The 20,359-nt window shown below is 48.2% G+C and overlaps 1 protein-coding gene across 1 annotated transcript in view; it reads left to right on the forward strand.

Annotated features, from left to right (window-relative positions):
• Nucleotides 1-20,359, forward strand: part of SLC44A3 (solute carrier family 44 member 3) — an 826,819-nt gene that overhangs the window by 603,113 nt on the left and 203,347 nt on the right. The gene's annotated exons all lie outside the window — the stretch shown is intronic.

Below are 20,359 nucleotides of genomic sequence, written 5' to 3' on the forward strand. Positions count from 1 at the left end.
TGTTATAACTGTTCTCCCCAAACCTAGGTGGCCACCTCAAGACATATCTTCCTATAGACCCCTTTCCCTTATAAATACTGATGCCAAGATATTTGCAAAAATACTGGCCAATCGGCTTCTCCCTGCGGTCCCGACACTGTCCATCCAGACCAAAACAGATTTATTCCCACAAGATCTACCGCCCTCAATCTCCGTAGGCTCTTCGGCATTATGGCACAGATAGATCCTGCAAGAAACGCCGTAGCCATATCCCTGGACGCCGAAAAGGCCTTTGACTCTGTGTCATGGGCCTATTTACTGGCGGTTCTGGAGGCATTTGGGGTGGGCCCCATGTTTATTGGATATGTGAGGCTGCTATACACAGAACCTGGTGCTAGGGTGTTGACAAATAGATCCATGTCTGAATTATTCCTGCTAGACAGGGGCACGAAGCAGGGGTGTCCATTCTCGTCTCACTCTTCGCGCTCACGATAGAACCAATGGCAATCGCGATTAGACTCAGACACTCAGATAAAGAAATAAACCTGAAGGGCGCAACCCAACTAATCTCCCTATATGCGGATGATACGCTTTTATATGTTTGGGAACCGGAAAAAAATATCTTACCCATAATGACTGAGTTCCAGGAATTTTCAGTTTACTCTGGGTACACTATATATAATAGTAAATCAGAGATATTCCCACTCACGCCGGCAACTAAATGTCCAGTTTCTCGGTGTGGACTTAAGTGGTCCGACCAGACTATCAGATACCTGGGGGTCCTTGTTTCCAAGGACAAGCATACATTGTACACAGATAATCATGAAAACGCATTACACACGTTGAACACCAAATTACAGATGTGGGGACGCCTCCCGATCTCATTACATGGAAGAGTCGCAGTCCTTAAAATGATAGTTTTACCCAAATTACTATACCTTTTCGTGAACATTCCTATATGGCCGGGACGCCCCCTTTTTGATAGGCTCCAATCAATAGCGGTAACCTTCCTTTGGAACGGGAAACTGCGAGAATAGGTTGGAAAAAATGGTTGAACCATACTCCTCCGGTGGCATAGCGGCACCTGATTTTGAGCTGTATTATTATGTTTCTCAGGCTCAATTTGTAAAGTATTGGTATGATGACACCACTTATTCACCCCATACATGGATAGAAGAATACACCACACATCCCATGAATGTACAGTCTGTAATTTTTTGATACACGCTATAGAGATACTTGCAACTATAATCCAGTGAGCTGCACGGTAGGCGCATGGAAGGCTATATTCAAAACATTGGGTGTGGAAAACCCTTATAATCTAGAGGTTTCCCTATGGAACTACCCGGGCATACAGCCAACGCACGATAATAGCCTACAGGAAGCCTGGGATCCCAATGGGGAAATGAAAATTGGGGACATGTTCATTGGCGGGAAATTTGTGTCTCTAAAAGACATTATGGGGGCGTTCGGCAGGGGGCCACTCAAGACACTCCAATATTATCGCATGAGGGCAGCTTTCCAGAAACATTGGCCTCCCTTCCCGGATGAGCCCCCTACACATCCTTGTGTACAGCTGGTAACTTCCAGAGACAACCTTGGGATTTCCAAACTATACACGGCTGTCCAAACACATACCCCTACGAAAAACCTGGTCAAAGACAAATGGGAAGCCCCTATTGATCATAAAAAATGGGAAAGATATTGCTCGCTCATCAAAAGGGTGTCCTTAAATGCTGGTCTGCGGTTAATTCAGTTCAAAATCTTGAATAGGTTGCATTACACTCCGGCTAAAATAGCCAAGTTCACGAGGAATGAGTTGGGTGAATGCCCTAAATGCAGAGCGCCCCAGGCTGGAGCATTACACATGTACTGGGAGTGTCCGGTGGTGAGGGACTTCTGGAGGGAGGTGGCAGAGATGCTAGAGGAACTTACGCAGGTTCCACCTGTACTAACCCCGCAGAAATACCTATTTGGCTGTATAGGCAAGTGCTCAGAAAAGATCAGGAGATTGTTTAACATCTCATGTGTTGTGGTCAAAAAATGCATTTTACAAAACTGGAAAAGTACTGGACCACCTACCATGAAACACTTCCTTCGGGAACTAACATATGTACACGAATCAGAGGAGCAGTTTGTCCTTACCTGGCCAGCTGCACGTAGACCCAAGGACATATGGGGCCCCTTCAGAATGTATATGTGAGACATGATTTCTGATGATGATGGGGCTGATTAAGCTACAGATGTTCCAATGCAATGTGTATAATATAACTGCTGAAATTGTGAACGTGAGGTGATAAGTGCTGTGTATCTTTGTGACCACTGTTAATAATAATAAAAAGAAGTTTAAAAAAAAAAGAATGAACCCAGCAATGTGGTCGAGGGTTCTAAAATCGTTATTCGATATTATAATCTCGTCCAAGAATCTACCGGAGTCATGGAAACAGTCTGTGGTCATTCCAATTTATAAAAAGGGGAATCAGCTATTGGCATCAAACTATCATACAATCTCACTCCTGGATGCCAACAGTAAAATCTTTGTGGGCTTAATACTGGGGGAGATGGAGACGTGGGCTAAATCTAAAGGAATAATTCCTAAGCAACAAACGGGATTTAGGAAGGGCCTATCTACATCATTGAATGGCCTAGTCTTGAGCTGTTTGAGTGCAGACTCTTTCAAGAAGGGTTGCGCTCCTATTTTTCGGGCTTGGATCGACCTGTCCCAGGCGTTCATCATTATTAACAGGAATCTCCTGTGGAAGAAATTGGACGCGTGGGGGGGCCCGCTAATCTACTCTCCATCCTAATGGAACTTCACCTGAATACAACAATGCGAGTTAGATTAACTAGATCAGGGTTTTTGTCAGGTCCCATTAAGATCAATAGAGGAGTGCGTCAGGGCAGCTTGATAGTGCCTCTTCTTTTCATTATTTTTATGGCCGATTTGTATCGATGGCTGTACGAAATAGGTTAAATAACACCACAAATTGGAAATACTAAAATTAATTGGTTGGCATATGCTGGCAACGTTGTGATCCTAGATCATTCACAGGTTGGGTTGCAACATTTGCTGTCCTCACTAGAAGGGAGTTAAGACCTACAATTGGGTATTAGATCAACTCCCAATAGAAATTGTATCTGAGTTGACATACCTGGGAGCTACAATTAAATCCTTTCCAACGAAAAGCCGTTTTCTTTCAGCCATCGATCTAAAAACCATGAAGCTGGGGTCTCAAATGAAAAGGGTCAGATCAAGATTCTGTACATTTTCCATACTCCCGCTGGTGAAGTTCTATATAGGTAAGGTGATCCCAATTATTCTTTTTGGTCTAGACTCAAACCCAATATCGATGGATGTGGAATGCGACGTAATTAGAGGCAAAACTATGGAAGAAAACTCTGAACCTACCTAATTGTGTTCCAATAGTTTGCCTTAGATATGTACTGGGCCTCTCTTCCTTAAGATCTTGGTTGGAGTGGAAGTGGATTTCCTTGGATCAGTTAATTTTAGACCCCCCTAAGAATTCTCTTTATGAGGATATGGCACTCTCAATGCAGTGCGCATATATTGGGTTTCTTGCAAAGTTGAAAATGAAATGCTGTGATATATTAGCTGGTGCTGATTGTACAACTGATCTCCTTCTCCAGAACCTGTCTAAAGTGAAAGAACGCCTGAAACGATGGAATTGGATAGGGACAGGGGAGAAAATGAGGAAGGCTAAGCTATCAGCATCATTTTCAGTGATGGGCAACCAAAGGTCAGTTTTGCCTTCCTATCTAAACAAATCTCCAGACCCACTAGCAAGAGCGCTCTTCTTAAGGTTTAGATTAAACTTGCTCCCAACCCTCGAGATTAAGGCCATAAGGGATAAAGAGGGGGGTACCGATGACATATGTGACAAATGTGATGAGAGAGAATGTCAGTCAATTAAGCATTTGTTATCTAATTGTCCTGGTACATGGGATCTGAGAATGGCTAGACTTCAGAGATTTGTCCACGATGTTTGCTGGTTAAACACTAATTAATTCTGGCACAGACTATCTTCAGGAAACAAATCCTTTCTGACCGCTGAAGTGGTCAGAATCCTGAAGGATTTAAGTCTGGGTGGTAACAGAGAAATTTTATATGGGAAATTGTGAAATCCAAGTTCATTTGTATGCTAAATTGTGTATTATTTGATTGTTTTATGATTGATGATTAAAGTTTTTATCACTTTTTCATATTCTTTTTTAGGAATATATATATATTGTTTTCTTTCTCTTTTCTTTCTTTTCTTTTAACAACTGAAAGAGTTGTGTAAAGTGAATGTTTTGTGTCTTGAGTAATCTATATCGAAAGTTTGTAATTTGTGTTAAGTCTAACAGTAAATAAAAAAAAAGAATACTACCCAAGTGCTTGGCCTTCTCGAGCACTTCTATTTTCTCCCTGTATCTCAGGAAACAAACCACTATAAACCTCAGGCCCCTGCCACCTCCACCGCCGCCTCTAGGGACCTCTCCAACAGGACCTCTTTCCCCCCTCGGCCATGAAGATGGAATTAATCAGTCCTTGGGCTTTCCGACTCCAGACCCTTGAGCCATGCCTCATACTTCATGTCCAAAAGGTCGACCTGCAGGTGGTTGTTTTCTATCCACTACATCTTATCTTCCAGTTTATTGACTCTCACATTGAGATCGCATATTGAAGCTTGGATATCCGTCCGGATGGCATTAACTTCCTGGAAAATGTACTTCAGATCGTCCCTGGTCAGGGCCGGCGTGCATCTGCCTTCGGCCATGGTGTCCTTTTTGTCTGGTGTGCCACCAGAGTCCACCTCAACTCGTCTCCTGAAACACTGTAAGGTCGCTATCACGGGTTCGGGTCCCTTCAGGCGTGTGGTCTGGCCTGGAGGTGTCTCCAGTGTGACTGGGTGTGTAGATGCTGCCTTGGGTCAAACACTAGACCTGGCCTGCTCCGTCCCACTGTGCAGGACCCTGTGAAAAGCGTACAGTATTTGCCTGATGTCCCAGTGCTGGGGTTTAGGTGAGGTCCACGGGGGCCTCTTCTCATACTCCAACCCTGCTTCCTCGCTCTTTGGGGTAGACCCCTGTGTCTACACATGCGTGCGTGCTTAGGGGGAGTGCTGGCCTCCTGAATCAATGTCAATGGGAGTTTCTCCCAACCATCTGTGCTCTGGGACCTGGTCCCGCCCTCTGCCAAGCCCAGGCTGTGCCCTCCTTGGATGGACCCGGTATGCAGGCATTGTTTCGAATGCATTGATTCGAATACCAAAGTTTTAAAAAAAAATGCATCAAAAAAATGCATTTTTTTAGGTAACGTTTTTTTTTTTACTATAGTGGTTTTTAAGGGGTAAAAAAACGAGGGTTAGGGGGAGCCCCCATTAATTTTTTTTTAATGCATTTTTTCAATGCATTTTTTTCGAAACTTTGACATTCAAAACTATGGCATTCGAAACTTTCACTAGGAACCGATGGACCCTGCTGGTCTGCTTCTGCGTTGTGGCACTGTTGGCCCCTTAGATATGGGAGGAGGGAACCCGGCAGTTGCTGTGCCCGCCAAGCTCCATAAATCATCCTCTACCCCCTTGGGCAATTTCAATTCCACTCCTGCTCTGCTTCCTGTTGGGTTGGGGTGGTGCTGGGTCTGCCTCCCCACTTTTTTACCTGCAATGTGGAGCCAGACTCCTCACCTCATGCGCCACCCGGCACAGGAAATACCAGCTGTCACTGCAGACCGGGCCGCTCCGGGGCGGCCTCCCTCTGGAGGCCTGGAGCTCCTGCGGGCCAGGAAGGCCAATCCACCGTCGGTCTGCGTACTGTAGTCCTGTGGGGGGCACCCCCATTCTGCTCTCCCCAGGTCCTGGGTCGTGTGCAGGCAGCATCTCCGACCTGCACCGGCTCCTGCCTTGGTGCACTCAGGGTCACTCCTGCTCCTGCTGCGGACGAGGGTACTGCTCTCAGTGTTGGGGGTCAGGGAGGGCGTTATCTCCTCTGAACGGCGAAGCTCTGTCGTTACATGGGCATGCTGGTGCGCGCCCCCTGCTGGTCTCCTACTCAATTCTTTTGTATTAACAATTTTATTGAAATATTTGCAATTCTACACAAAGGCCAGACAAACTAAAAATAACATGCTATGTCAGATCTAGAAACCTGCCCCAGATCTCCTTGTACAGAGCAAACCTCTTCTGTCTGCACATGATGACCTTTACAAAACAGCGACATCCTCTGCAGATCCTCAACCCAAGCCGCTAACGTGGGAAAGTTTTCTCCCCTCCAATCCCTCAATACAATTTTCTTTGCAGGGAGAGATGCCCTAAAGAACCAGTACTTTTGTGGGTGGCTCAAATTCTCCAAGAGCACATCCCCCCCAAGAATAATGGTCACAAAATCAAAATCTAGGTCTGGTCTCAGGACCTTGCTTATTTCTCCGTTATTTTTCTCAATTCTTGTTTCATGCCACTGCTTGCGAACCTGGTGTGTGCTACTTTTCTGCAGTCCGGCTCTGCACCTGGAACCACAAACAGGGCCTGAAATGGTTGCTCGTTCACCTTCTTGCCTCCTGTATGTCTGAAACATCTGAGGCCGATTTCTTTGGGGTTACTTACCTGGTGTATTGATTGAGCAACTGAATGCCACTTTGGATCCTCCAATCTTCCTGTCCCGTAAGGCATCTTTTTCTTTGGCGAATGTAAGGGTTCTTTTCTCCCTGTACACCTGCTGACCCCTTGGATTCATGAAGGAAACACTGAGGCCCAGATTCTCATCCTGGTGTTAAGTACCAAAAAGGTTGTTAAAAGGGATAAGACCGGGGGGCGCTGTTGAGCAGCCGACAAGATGGCTGCCTAGCCTTTCAGCTCCGTGTGCTGCCGCTTTACATCTGCTTCCATCTGCGGTTTGCTACTCTGCCCCGTCTCCGGACTTGGCCCACGCATAGCTGACACTCGGGGCCACCCGCCTGTGAAATCTGGCCCTGAATCGGACCTTCTGACCCTGTGTTCGCGGTGCTTCGAACCAGGCCCGTGCGCTGCCGGTCGACGCCGCGGACGGTATCGCAGACTTCCTTCCGTCGCAGCTGACGACCCGGTGGGCCGCCTCCCTATCTATCGCCACCGCGCCCACCTGCTTTGCGACTGGGGCCGGGGCTGGAGCGCGGGGGCCGCCTGTGCGGCCTACGCCGATACGCGTGGGCCGACCCGGCGCGGCGCCGCGGAAGGCTCTGCTGAAGACTCCGCTGAAGACGCTCCTGGCCTGAACCAACTAACGACTGCGAACCGAGCCTGAGGTGAGGAGCTGGTGGGCCCTGTATGTGCGGCATTTCTCCACAACCCCTTGGGTCTATCTGTATGCCGCCCTAAGAGCTGTGCGGGGCTCCGTCAGAACGAACCTCTCGCCCGCTACCTCCGGCACTCGGTTTTAAGGTCCTCCACGCCGCGCCGGTGCATTGCCCCGTCTCACGATAACCTCACGAGTCTGTCTCCCTGGAACACGCCACGATGTCCAACAGGTCCAGGAACACCGGTAAATCTGGCGCCATGGACAAGTTTGCTAAGGCCACCCCGAGACCCGACTCGGCCCATACATCATGCGATCAAATCGAAGCACCGCTCCCTGCAGAGGCCCCCCCCGCAGACCTGACGGTCGTTATGGAATCCATGGCCAGAAACTTCGCAGCTTTTCACGAGAAGCTAGATGACATTAATGCAAATGTGGCATCTCTACGAACCAAACTGGACCAACAAGGGTCGCGTATCACCGAAACCGAAAACAGGATCAGCTCCAACGAGGACAATATCAACACGCTGCAAAGCACGGTGTCCACCCTTGCCACGGACATGAAACTAGTGCGCGCTAAATGCGACGACCTCGAATCTAGATCACGGAGGAATAACATACGCATCATTGGAGTCCCGGAAAATGCACTGAAGGGCCGACTTGAATCCGCAGTCGAGAACCTCCTGAAAGACCTATTGGGCAATCCGGAATTGTCCCCCTTCTTCACAATCGAAAGGGCCCACAGGGCGTTGGCCCCACGCCCCAAACCAGGAGACTTCCCGCGGCCCATCATCGCCAAAATTCTGAGTTTTAGAGATCGGGACCAAATCCTCCGCCTTGCGCGGGAGAAGGGTGAACTCAGATTGGACTCGCAGGTGATCCGAATCTTCCCCGACTTCTCGATTGCAGTACAGCAGGAGCGCCGCCAATTTCTCGGGGTCAAGAACCTGCTCAGGGAGAGAAGCATTCCATACGCCATCCTGTTCCCGGCCCGTCTAAAGTTCACATTTAACAACAAACTTTATTTCTTCACGGTGCCCTCAGAAGCGGTGAAATTCATAGAGGCACACATCCCTCTGCATCCACCTGCCGGAGATGATATGGAAAATGACTGAACTTATTTTGAAACTTGCTCTCCCGGATCGCCGCCTACTTGAGCGGTCTGAGGGCTTCATCATCCATGGACTGCCCGCACTACCACCCTGCTGTTTTATTCCTACTTTTCACGCTCTCCGGGCTGCACTCACAGCTCCTTAGCCCTCAGATACGCACTTTCTATTTTGCATGTTGTTGGTCCACTCATAGTGATCATGTTGATTCCTGTCTTCATCAAATGCAATATCTCCCCATTTCGCATTCAGGCCGGCGCGGCCACAGGTAATGGCTGTGACATGCATCACTAAACCGCAAACACTGTTTATTTTCTCACGGACGCCTTAGTGTCCCAAGCGTGCTAACACACGGCAATAGCGCACCCCATTGCGATTGCACTGCTTCCTATTTCTTTGTTTTTGGTTCGCCCCTGTTGGGCTCTTGCACAGGCTGGATCAAGTTGGGGCCGGTCCGACTGTGCACTGTTGGAGATGGGTGGGATGTACACTGCTGATCATGGGTTGGTGGTGAGGGTGGGGGGGGGAAACTGGGTGTTATCTACAAAAGGCACACGGGGTTGCATGTGGCCGGCACTAATGGGCCACGGTCGTAAATTTTGCCCCTTCCCTTGGGGCGCACACTATTGTTGGGTCCGAGACGTTCATTGAGAACACGTGTTACATAATGAGATACCTGGCACAGGTATGGCAACCGTCTTAATGTCATGGAATATCCGAGGGGTAAGCAATCACACTAAGGCGCGCAAAATCATGGCATATGCTAACAGACATAATTGCAAGATACTGTTCCTGCAGGAGACACACTCCAATGGCCACATCCCCAGAACAATGGCCCCGGCATGGGGACCTACTAGATTTTTTACCTCCTACTCCACTCAATCCAGGGGGGTTCTAACCATGATCCATAAATCCATCAAGTTCACACTGCATAAAAACTACACTGACCCTGAAGGACGCTATGTCATACTACATTGCACTTTGGCCAACAAAGAATATCTACTCGTCAACACCTATTGCCCCAATATCGATTCTCCTGATTTTTTTGACAAGATCGCCACTATACTGCTGGGATACGTGGGAACTCTGGTCATTTGGGCGGGAGATCTGAATCTTATCCTTGATGCAGCCCTGGATAGGACTGGATCCAACCCACGGCCTCTGTCCAGCGCCGCACGCAGGTTGCACTCTCACATTAAGACCCTCGACATTTGCGATGCCTGGAGGTCGCTACACCCACATCTTAGAGACTACACTTACTACTCATCAGTGCATGGGAGCTCTTCTAGGATAGACTTGTTTCTTGTCTCGAAAGGTGTCATGGGAGGGGTGTTGGGCTCCCAGATCTTACCCCGCACGCTTTCTGATCATGCCCCGATCACACTCACAGCCAGACTAGGAGTACCCGTCCCGACGTTCAGCACCTGGCGTTTTAAATCCGACGCCCTGCGAGATGTGGTATTTAAGGCTGAAATACTCGACGATATTCTGTCTTTCTTCGAACTAAACACTCTCCGAGATACCTCTGCCGCCGTGAGGTGGGACGCCTTTAAGGTGTACATCAGGGGAATGTCTATCTCCCGGGAAGCTGGGGTGCTGAAATCAATCAGAACAGCGCTGAGCCGTTCAGAAAGCAAACTGAAACAACTGGAACTGCAGGGCGCCTCTGGTGCCGACCCCGCCACTCTTGCCCAGATCTCTGAGGAACTCCAGGCTTTCAACAAACTCGCCGTCAGCGAGATACATTTCCTTGGTCGCCCTCAAGCGGCCAGGAAATATGGTGAGGGAGAGAGGCCCGGGAGAACGTTAGCGACACTAACTAAATGGGAATCTGGCCGAACGCAAATCACCTCACTTAAAGATGAACAGGGTAATACCCAATGGGCTGACCTACAAATCCTGAACACATTTACCGAGTTCTACAGATCTCTCTACTCCCAGCCTGCTGAGCACACTGAACAGCACATGCGGGAACTCCTTGACTCGATCCCCACCACTGAGATCTCCTCCGCTACCCGTGACGAACTGGACTCTCCAGTCACGCTTGACGAGATAGTAACAGCCATCTCTGACCTACCCAAAGGCAAAGCCCCGGGGCCCGACGGTCTGACCGCCGATTTCTATCAAGAACACGTCGCTATACTCGCCCCCAAGCTACTCGAGGTCTGGGATGAATCGCTCCGAGTCTCTATTCTTCCCCTCTCTATGCGCGAGGCAGTCATTACGGTGCTGCTCAAGCCCGATAAGCCCGACGACGAATGTGGGTCCTATAGACCCCTCTCCTTAATGAACCTCGACACAAAGATCTTTGCAAAAATTATAGCGAACCGATTTCTGCCCATTATGACATATCTGGTCCATGATGACCAGGCCGGCTTTGTACCGGGCAGGTCCACCTCCCACAACATCAGGAGACTGTTTAATGTAATGTCCCGCATTGATCAAGAGGCACAAGCAGTGGCGGTCACACTGGACGCCCAGAAGGCCTTCGATATGGTCTCCTGGAGATACACTTGGCTGGTCCTTGAGAATATGGGTATTGGCCCGAACATGATTAAGTTTATAAAATTACTTTACACTTCTCCTGTGGCACGGGTTAGGGTCAATACACTAACTTCTGATCTTTTCACACTGTTCAGAGGTACCCGACAGGGATGCCCCTTCTCTCCAATACTGTTCGCCTTAGCAATTGAACCAATGGCAGACTATGTCCGTGCTCACCACGCCCGCAAGGGTATAAGACTGAAGGACAGCCCCGAAATTATATCCCTATATGCGGACGATGTTCTCTTATACATCAGAGACCCTGCAACACACCTTGACTCAATACTAAGGGACATTACTCGCATAGGCACTCACTCCAGCTTCACTATCAATTATTCTAAGTCGGAGATTTTCCCGCTCACTAAGGCCACCCAGCAACCTGCCTCTGAATACCCCCTCGGTTGGTCACCAAATGGTTTTAGATATTTGGGCGTGCACATATCCTTGGCCAAGTCCTCCCTTCTCGCTGACAATTACTCGGCGGTAACACGCATGGCCGAAACTAAAATCCTCAGGTGGCGTGCCCTCCCGCTCTCCATTGCTGGTCGGCTCTCCCTCATTAAAATGATTCTGCTCCCCAAACTTCTCTACATATTTAGCAACGTACCCGTGTGGCCTGGGAATAACTACTTTGCCAGACTGCACACACTGTTTGCTCAGTTCCTTTGGCACGCGGGCGCAGTACGCAAAAAGTGGACGGACATGACACTTCCATACAAACTAGGGGGACTCACAGCCCCGAATATATCACTTTACTGGCACGCAGCTCAGGCCCAACATGCCACCCACTGGTATCCTGGTGCACCAACGCGTCCCCATGTCAAACTGGAGAGATTGGCGACCACCGGCATCGACCTAATGTCCGCGCTACTGCATTACCAATACATACCCGACTCTCCTATCGACCCTCTCTACACAACCCTCTTGGCCTGGTCTCGCATGCTTTCCCAGACGCCTGGAGCCTTCCCGTACTACAAGTGGCTTCCCGTGTGGGCCTTTCCTGGCCTGGAGCCCACACACGACGCAGCGCTGGCCCGACACTGGGGGGAGCTGGGATACCATGCACTGACGGACTTCTACCCTGAAGGCAGCTTTATTGACCCCCGATCTTGGAAACCGGGTCACACCGGGACCGCTTTGGAAACCCTCCAATATTATAGACTGCGGGCCGCGTTTAGGTCCAAATGGCCCACATTCCCGGACGAGCCCCCAGACAACCCAGCCATCGCATACATTGCCAACTCAGGGGGCGCCCGCGGCGTGGTCTCCTCACTCTACAAGATATTTCAGGCTGCTTCCCCTACTCCCACCCTCAAGGCACGCGATGACTGGGCCGACGACCTGGGCCTGGAAATATCAGATGGGGCCTGGGAGAACATGTGCCTGCACACCCAACGAGTCTCCCTCAACTTCCATTTTCGCGCCATGCAGTACAAACTCCTAAATAGACTTTATTATACTCCGTACAGAACCTCTAGGTTCGCTCACACTGCGACACGCCCCTGCCCCCGCTGCAGGGCGACAGAGGCCGATCACCTACACATGTTTTGGTCCTGTAACAAACTGCTTGGTTTCTGGGAGGGCATCCTAGAAACTCTCTCTGCTATCATTGGGGTTGTTGTTGACCCAGATCCTCTGGCCGTCCTCTTTGGCGCCTGGACGACCGATGACACTAGATGTTCAGCTAGATTTTTGAATATTGCATGTATGGTTGCCAAGAAATGCGTCCTTCAGAATTGGAAAAATCCCTCCCCTCCGGCTCACCGGAAATGGCTCCATATGCTTACCTGGTCACGCAATTGCGAGGAGGAATTCATATCCATGCTCCCTGTTACATCTCGCCCCCGTAACATCTGGACAGAATTCAACACATACCTTAACAATAGAAGCACAAGTGCCTCCAGCTCTGGCTTGTCTCCCACCCCTCTGTAATTACCCCTACTATGTGCACACTTATTTGTATATATTTCATGCGACCACTGCCTTGTATTGCTGTGACCAATGTACCATGTTAAATGTACTGTATTGTTACGTCTTTTACACGGGCTGGACTCGTGCCCTTGTTGCCTGCACCATGTAACCGTGTGCCGCTAAAAATAAAAGTTTAAAAAAAAAAAAGGGATAAGACCTATTCTGAAGGTGGCGCATTCTTCCGAAATCGGAAGAAATGCACCACTTTCGGAATACGTTGAGGCTGCTTACTTTGGTGTATATGAAAGTGTTCGTATACAACACACGGGTGTACGGGTGTATATGAACACTTTCATTTACACCAAAGCAAGCAGCTTCATTGTTGGAGTCTGCAACGTTGAGGCTGCTTACTTTGGTGTAAATGAATGAACACTTTCATTTACACAGGTGTATATGAACACTTTCCTATACACCAAAGTAAGCAGCTTCAGCGTTGAAGCTGCTTACTTAGGTGTATAGAAAGTGTTCATATACACTTGTGTTCTCTGTAGCATTTTTGTAAAATAACGATTCTGTCGTTATTTTACAAAAATACTGCAGAGATTGGATTGTGCCCGTTACAACTCAAACAGGTGCAATCCAGATGGTGCGCTATGAAGATGCCCAGGCCCACTTGAGAATACTTGTGGAGCCTGGGCGTCCTCATTTGGCGCAGTAAATCGTGCTCTTTAGCACCTTCACTGCGCCAAGTTTTGAATCTGGCCCTGAGAGATCTCTGGGAGAGTGATTGGCTCCCTTTGGCTGCCATAGTTCCCATGTGACTTTGTTACTGTGGTTTCTAAAGACATTTCATTTGAGGGGACTCCAACTGATTGAGTATCTTGTACTGCGGTATTGGCAATTCAACTTTCTCCACTCATTTGAAATCCACTGAAAGAGTAGGTGGAGGGGACTCATTAGTACAGATCCTCAATAAAGTAGCTTACTATTAGGCATTCATAAATGTAGTCTTATCATTGTCTTCCATTATACCCGAGGGCCTTGTAGCTTAATAGTGCTGACTTGAACATGTAGCAGAAATGTACCTAAAAATCCAATTGCAGCAGATCCACATTGATGCAGGGATGTACAATGGTGGCTCTGACATCACCAGTTGCCCTTTGCAATCCCTGTCATGGGAAGAAGGATTTGGGTATCAGCGTAATTTGTGTAGGATATGCTGAGGTTGTCCAGGAGGTCAAACAAGGGTTTGGTGAATATGTTGTAAAAGAATAGGGAACACATGAACCATGAGGGACACCACATGGGTTGGGGATGGGTGAGGCGCTGTCTGTGTCAGAAACAACTCTCATGGTCCTTCCTTATAGGAAGGAGGCAATGCAAAGCAAGGCTTCCGTGAAGAAGTTGGCTGCGGCCGTGAGGTGATGGCATAGAGTTTTGTGGTCTACTAGGTTGAACGCAGCCGACAGGTTTTGTAGAAGGAGGAGTGCTCGTTTGCCCTCATCTTTGAAAGGAGTCCATTTGAATCTTAAGGACAAGTCATGCGCTCTCAGTGCCATGGCCGGGGTGGAATCCTGATTGTCAAATCCCTAGGATGTGATTGGATTCTAGGTAATGTTGGATCTGGTTGTTGTCAGCTCGGTCTAGGAAGGGTACAGCTCTGGGACTTCTCTAAAGCAGAAGGTGGGTGCAATGTGTTGATAGGGCTAGTTGTGGTTAGTTTATCTTCGATTTGTTTCTGGAGTAGTCAGGTTTTAGCACGCATAGCGTTCTGTATGTTCATGCACCATGTTTCATCTTTGTTGATTGGTGAGGGTTGTGATGCAGGGTTCTCAAGTTTTCTCAGTATTCTGAATAGTTCTTGCGAATTAGAATTCGCTTTGGCTATTCTGGCATTGTAGATTGCTGCTTTAGCAGTCGTGATTGCTTGCTTGTATTCTTTTGCAAACTTGTTGAAGGCCAGTTTGGGGTGTTCTGCAGGTTTTTTTCCAGATAGCGTCTGCTTATCTTTTCTGAGAGCAAAGTTCTTGGAGCTCGGATGTGAACCAGGGTTTGCAGTTGTCTGTAGGTTTTGTTTTGTTTTTCTGGGAAGGAGTAGAACTACTGAGTCTATGCCTTTGATTACGGTGCTTGTGTAGATCTCAGTAAAATGTTTAGGGTCGTATGAGGCTAGGTTTTCCAGAGCCAGGGGCGCGAGGTAGGGGGAGATAGATCCTTTGGAGGTTTCTTAGAGCTTCGGGACCAGGTGGGTGACACTGATGGTGGGGTGGGTGGAGCTTGTTTGAATGAGGGGAAGGTAAATGCAAGGACGTGACGGTCTGACCAAGGGCAGGTATTGTTTGAGGTGATGGTGATTTGGCTGTTCAGGTCGGCTATCCAGGCCAGGGTTCTGCCTTTGATATGTGATGGTAGGGGATGTGACACTGTGTTTGAAGCCTAGGTCTGAGACCTGTTGCTGTGTGGTTTGATGGGTCATGGAGGCCTAGGTCTCCTACTAGTATTGTTCTAGTGGTGGGTTTTATGTTTTCCCCTAAGATGTGGATGAGGTTTTCCTCGAAAGAAGGAGAAGAGGCTGGCTGGGGTATATGATGTGTATGGTGATGGTATCCGTAGGTGCAGTGGCAAGTTTAACTGATAACCATTGTCAGTGGCCTTCTGTAGAGGATCAGCAGTGTCTTATCTGGAGGGAGTCCCTGTGGATGAGAGCTACCCCTTCCACCTGAGAGTCTGTTCTATCGCATCTGAGGATAGTGTAACCTTTGGGAAGTGCTAAGGACAGTGCTGGGCCAGAGGCTTGGTGAAGCCAAGTTTCAGTAATAGTCAATAGATTTAGTTTCAAGGTTATGATTAGGTTGTTGATGTCCAGTGCATGAGCAGACAGGGACCTGGCATTGATGAGGGCTCCATGTAGTGTGGGGTATTGTTGCGGTTCTGGGGTGGGTGTGGGTGTGGGCAGGCTAGAGGGTGTGGGCCGTCTCTTGGGGCTGGGCATTATGTTGTTTCTCCCTTGGTGATTGCTGGAGATATTGGAGGTCTCTTTATTGTTTAAGTTAGGAAGAGAGACGTTGTGGAGAAAGGAGGGCACCTGGAGTTGTGGCTGGCGGGTTTTTTGTGGCTGGTTGTGAATTCGTCAGCATATTGGTTATGCGACTTTGTGTTTGAGTGGCTGGTGCTGGACCTTACATTGAGTTTCCCATTTCTTCTCACTGTGGGAGCTGGGAGGTGGGAGGGGATATCTCTAAAGGTTCTTGTGCGAAGCCTATCGTTCCTTATTTGGACGTGTAATTGGGTGGTGCCGCATATGGATTTGGGAGTGGGGTGCTCATGTGAGGTGTTGTAGAGGCTATTTATCCAGCGTGGTTGGTTCATTGCCTCCCGTGGGGGCTGTTGTGGTGTATGGGGGGGATTCTTGTGGCTTTTGGTACGGGCTGATAGTTGTTTGGGATTTTGGTGAGGGTAGTGTGTAGTAATCTGCTTTGGCAAGATGTTTATGGTCTGCTCTATGGGGGGCCCAGCTTCCTGCTGATGTTGGTCGCAAGTGGGATGGGCCTGGATTAGGAGGGGTGATGATCAGCGTGTGGGAGGCGGAGTCAGCACCAGACTGCAGTGCTTTGCAGGCTGGGCAGAGAGGGTCCTGCGCCTAATGGGCTGTAGGAGGCTTATTGGGCGGGTGTGATCTGTAAAGCGGTTGTCTAGTAATGTACATTCTTCGTCGTACATTTTCTTTGTGTCACAGTTTCTTTTAGCTCTTATATATTCAACTTGCGGGATGTTGGTGATCACCGTACGTCTATGGCAGTTACTGGCGTGAAGAATTGAGTTTACTTCTGTAGGTTTACAGTATGTTCTGGTCCTTCAGACTCAGATACTAGGGATTATGGACAAAGGAAAGGCTGGGATGTTGATTTTATTAGATCTCTCCAAGGCATTTGACCTTATCGATCACAACCATCTCCTTCACTTCCTAAAAGATACAGGCCTCTGCTTCATCGAGTCTGTGAATTGGCTCCAATTCTTTCTTTCTAATCGAGAATCTAGAATTCAGTGGGGGTTGGCTTCCTCCCCTTCAGCGTCCATTCGCTGGGGTGTGCCTCAAGGGGCTTCCATCTCTCTGGTGTTATTAAATTTCTATAGTAGATCACTTTTGTGCCCTCCTTGACAAGTTGGGTGTCATCTTTTCAAATTATGCCGATGACACCAAGATTGTCCTGGAACTCACAGGGAATTACGCCAAAGATGCCAAAACTCTATCCAACATCTACGATCACATCAAGAGTTGGATGTCTGAGAATTGGTTGTGCCTAACTGGATCAAAAACAGAACTTATGATCTTTGGTTCCAAACAAACTAGGGACAAACTATGTACAGACTATAGCAGCTTTCTGCTAAAAGACAACAAGATCAAGATCCAACAAAAAGTCAAAACCTTACGGTTTCATGTAGAAGCCTCCCTAAGTGCTGATGCGCACACTTCATACGTGAAACATACTTGCAATTATCATCTTCGTCTCCTAAAGAACATCCGCTCCTACATAGCTGAGCGCAATTGCGCCACATGCGCCAAAGCTATCATATTGACAAGACTAGACTACTGCAATTCCCTTCTCATTGGTGCTTCCTCCTCTAACATATCGAGAGGCCAGGTAATCCAGAATGACGCAGGCAGAATTGGTACAAACACTCACAAAAGGTCTCACATCTCTGATCATAGGAGCAGGCTGCACTGGTTGCCTATCAAGGAACGGATTGCTTTTAAAGTGGGTTCTCTGGCCCACCGCTGCCTTTTTGCATCCACTCCTGACTATCTGAAATCAATGGCCCACCCTTTTCGGCCTGCCAGATCCCTTCGCTCCTCAGGCTTAGGGTTGATTCAGGGTCCCTCAATGAAATGCACCAGGCATCTTGGTAGATCCTTTCCTGTTAAAGCAGCAGGCCTCTGGAACAACCTGCCTCTTGTTCTTAGACTTTACCCTGACTTCCTATCGTTTAGGAAGGCTCTAAAAACCCTTCTTTTCAACTGATGGCCTTCTGTCTGACTAATACCTCAGGCTTTCGTGTTGCGTCTTTTCTTGTTCCGTACTAATCGTGTTTATGTCTGCGCAAAGATAAAGATAAAAATATATATATTTCAAATGGATTGTGTCCTTCCTCGTATTCCTCATCTTAGATATATCCTTACCTTTAGGTTTCGCCTCAGAATTTTTTTTCTCTCTCCAGCAGGGGGCGCTCCACTCGAGGGTGCGGCGCCGATGTCCCTCGGCAGCATCCGTCGAGCACCAACGTCATCCCCCGTATAAGAGCCTCGAGCGCGCCCGTTGGCTTCAGTTCCGTTTTTCCATTAGCTTCGCTTCGGATCGAGTGAAACGGCGCTTCAGTATTTTGTGAGAAAAAGCTATGTCGTCGTCTTCGAACCCTTCCACACCGAAGACAGGCTTTAAAAAAATGCCTAAAATGTGGAAAGAAGATGTCCCTGACGGATCCACATAAGAACTGTCTATGGTGCCTCGGTCCCGACCACCGTACGGAAGACTGTGGTTCGTGCCAGTCGATGACCCACAAAGCCCTAAAAGAGCGTAGAGATAAACTGGCGATGGGGGAGGGTTTTTAGAAGTCCACTTTAAAAAAGAGAGACTCAGACGAGTTTTCTAAGTCATATCATAAACATCTTTCGAGAAGTAGATCGAGAAAGTCTTCTTCGTCTTCTAAGAAGGCTAAGAAGAGACAGCATCGATCTCCTTCATCCTCTTCGACATCTTTGGAAGAGGTTATCACATGTCCATCTAAACATGACTCTCTGAGAAAGTGGGAAGCTTTTCGAGTTTCCATGCTAAAAAATGTTGAGAACGTGGCCCAGACCCCTCAAAAATAGCTAAACAAGACCATGCTTCTGCTCACAAGAAAAGTGACAGAGGAAGGTCCAAAACAAGAAAGGCTGATGAAAAGACGTTGAGAGCGTCATCGAGAGACTCTTCTCGATCACCTCATAAATTAGATCCTTCGGTGCATAAATTGAAGGCAGAGGGAAATAAAATGGCGTCGAAAGATCATACACCATCAAAGTCGACATCGACGTCGTCGAAGACTTCGAAGCTCCTCGAGTCGACAACTCCCTCGAAGGAAACTACGTTGAGCTCGCGTTCGAAAACCACGAAAGCTCCTTCGACAGTTTCCACGGCTCCCTTGACGATTACATGGAGGTCGTCGAAAGTTCTTTCGACGATGTCGAAGGAAGTGATTAAAACTTCGGCGCCATAAACGCTTTTGTCGACGCCCAAACCTTTAAATAAGGAAAGACCTGTAATGCCTGAAAAGGTTTTTCAACCTGAGAGTCGACATGATTTTTTCAGGACCATGTCATCCATCAATGAGGGAGATTCATCAAAAGCGGAGGAAGTAACCTCTGCTGGTGTTAAATTTGGCACAAGATCTGTCCCAGAGGAGTTAATTAATCCTCAATCAAGAATTCAGGATCTACAAGAATGTTTGCAAACAGCAAGTGGCCTGGATACTTCTCCAGAGTATGAATTTGGCAAACCAGACCCATCAGAACAGGTGGATACGAGTTATAGAAAACTCATGAGCAGAGTTACAGAATTTATGGGGTGGGGTAGGAGTTCACCAGTCTGTCATGATGATGACATGACAGATATATTATCTGGAACACCCCAACAAGACCCCATTCTACCATTTCATATTGCCTTAAAAAGAAGGGCTAGTTCTGCATGGGAACTTCCTGAAGCCATAGGGGCAGTAAATAGAAAGTTTGTGGCAAAATATAGACCTTGTACATCTGATCCGGAATACCTCAGCAAACACCCAACTCCGGAAAGTTTGGTAGTACAGGCTACTTCCACAAAGCCACTTCCACAAAGAATGCGGCATACCCTACAATCTCTCCAGATAGGGACGGTAAAAAGGTGGATGCATGGTCCAGGAAAATCTTCACAGCTGGCAGTATGGCTTTTAAGTCTACGAATGTACTTTGGCAAGGTTCACATATTCCCTGTGGGACTGCATGTCAGCGGCAGCTGAACACATCCCGGAAGGTGAAGAACGTGATGGCTTTCTAGCTATTATAAGGGATGGAAAGGAGGCTTCGGGAGAATGCCTTCAATCAGGATTGGACACAGCTGACAGTATCAGCAGGTCCATGGCGACTAGCACAGTGCTACTTAGATTTGCGTGGCTAAGAAAGTGAGGGTTTGTTCCTGATGTGCAATCCAGACTTCTTAATATTCCCTTTGATGGCTCGAGGTTGTTCGGTAGCAAGGCAGATGAAAGTTTGGAGAAGCTACAGACCTCCAAAGCGGTGGCAAAATCTCTCAGTGCCGCTATAAGACAACCTCAGCAACGCCCCTACACAGGCTCATCTTCCTGGAGGGGTCGTCCTTTTCGCTATTATTCCTCAATTGGAAGAGGAAGAGGGCAGGCTAATCACATACGTCAAAGAAAATTTCCTCGGGGGCGAGGGAAAGGTGCTAGATCAGCCCCAGCAACGGCATCTGTACCATCAGCCGCTGGTGCAGCTGCCGCAAAACCACTCT

Source organism: Ambystoma mexicanum, chromosome 1q, assembly GCF_040938575.1.
Source record: "Ambystoma mexicanum isolate Mex_15411 chromosome 1q, UKY_AmexF1_1, whole genome shotgun sequence".
Classification (NCBI taxonomy): Eukaryota; Metazoa; Chordata; class Amphibia; order Caudata; family Ambystomatidae; genus Ambystoma; species Ambystoma mexicanum.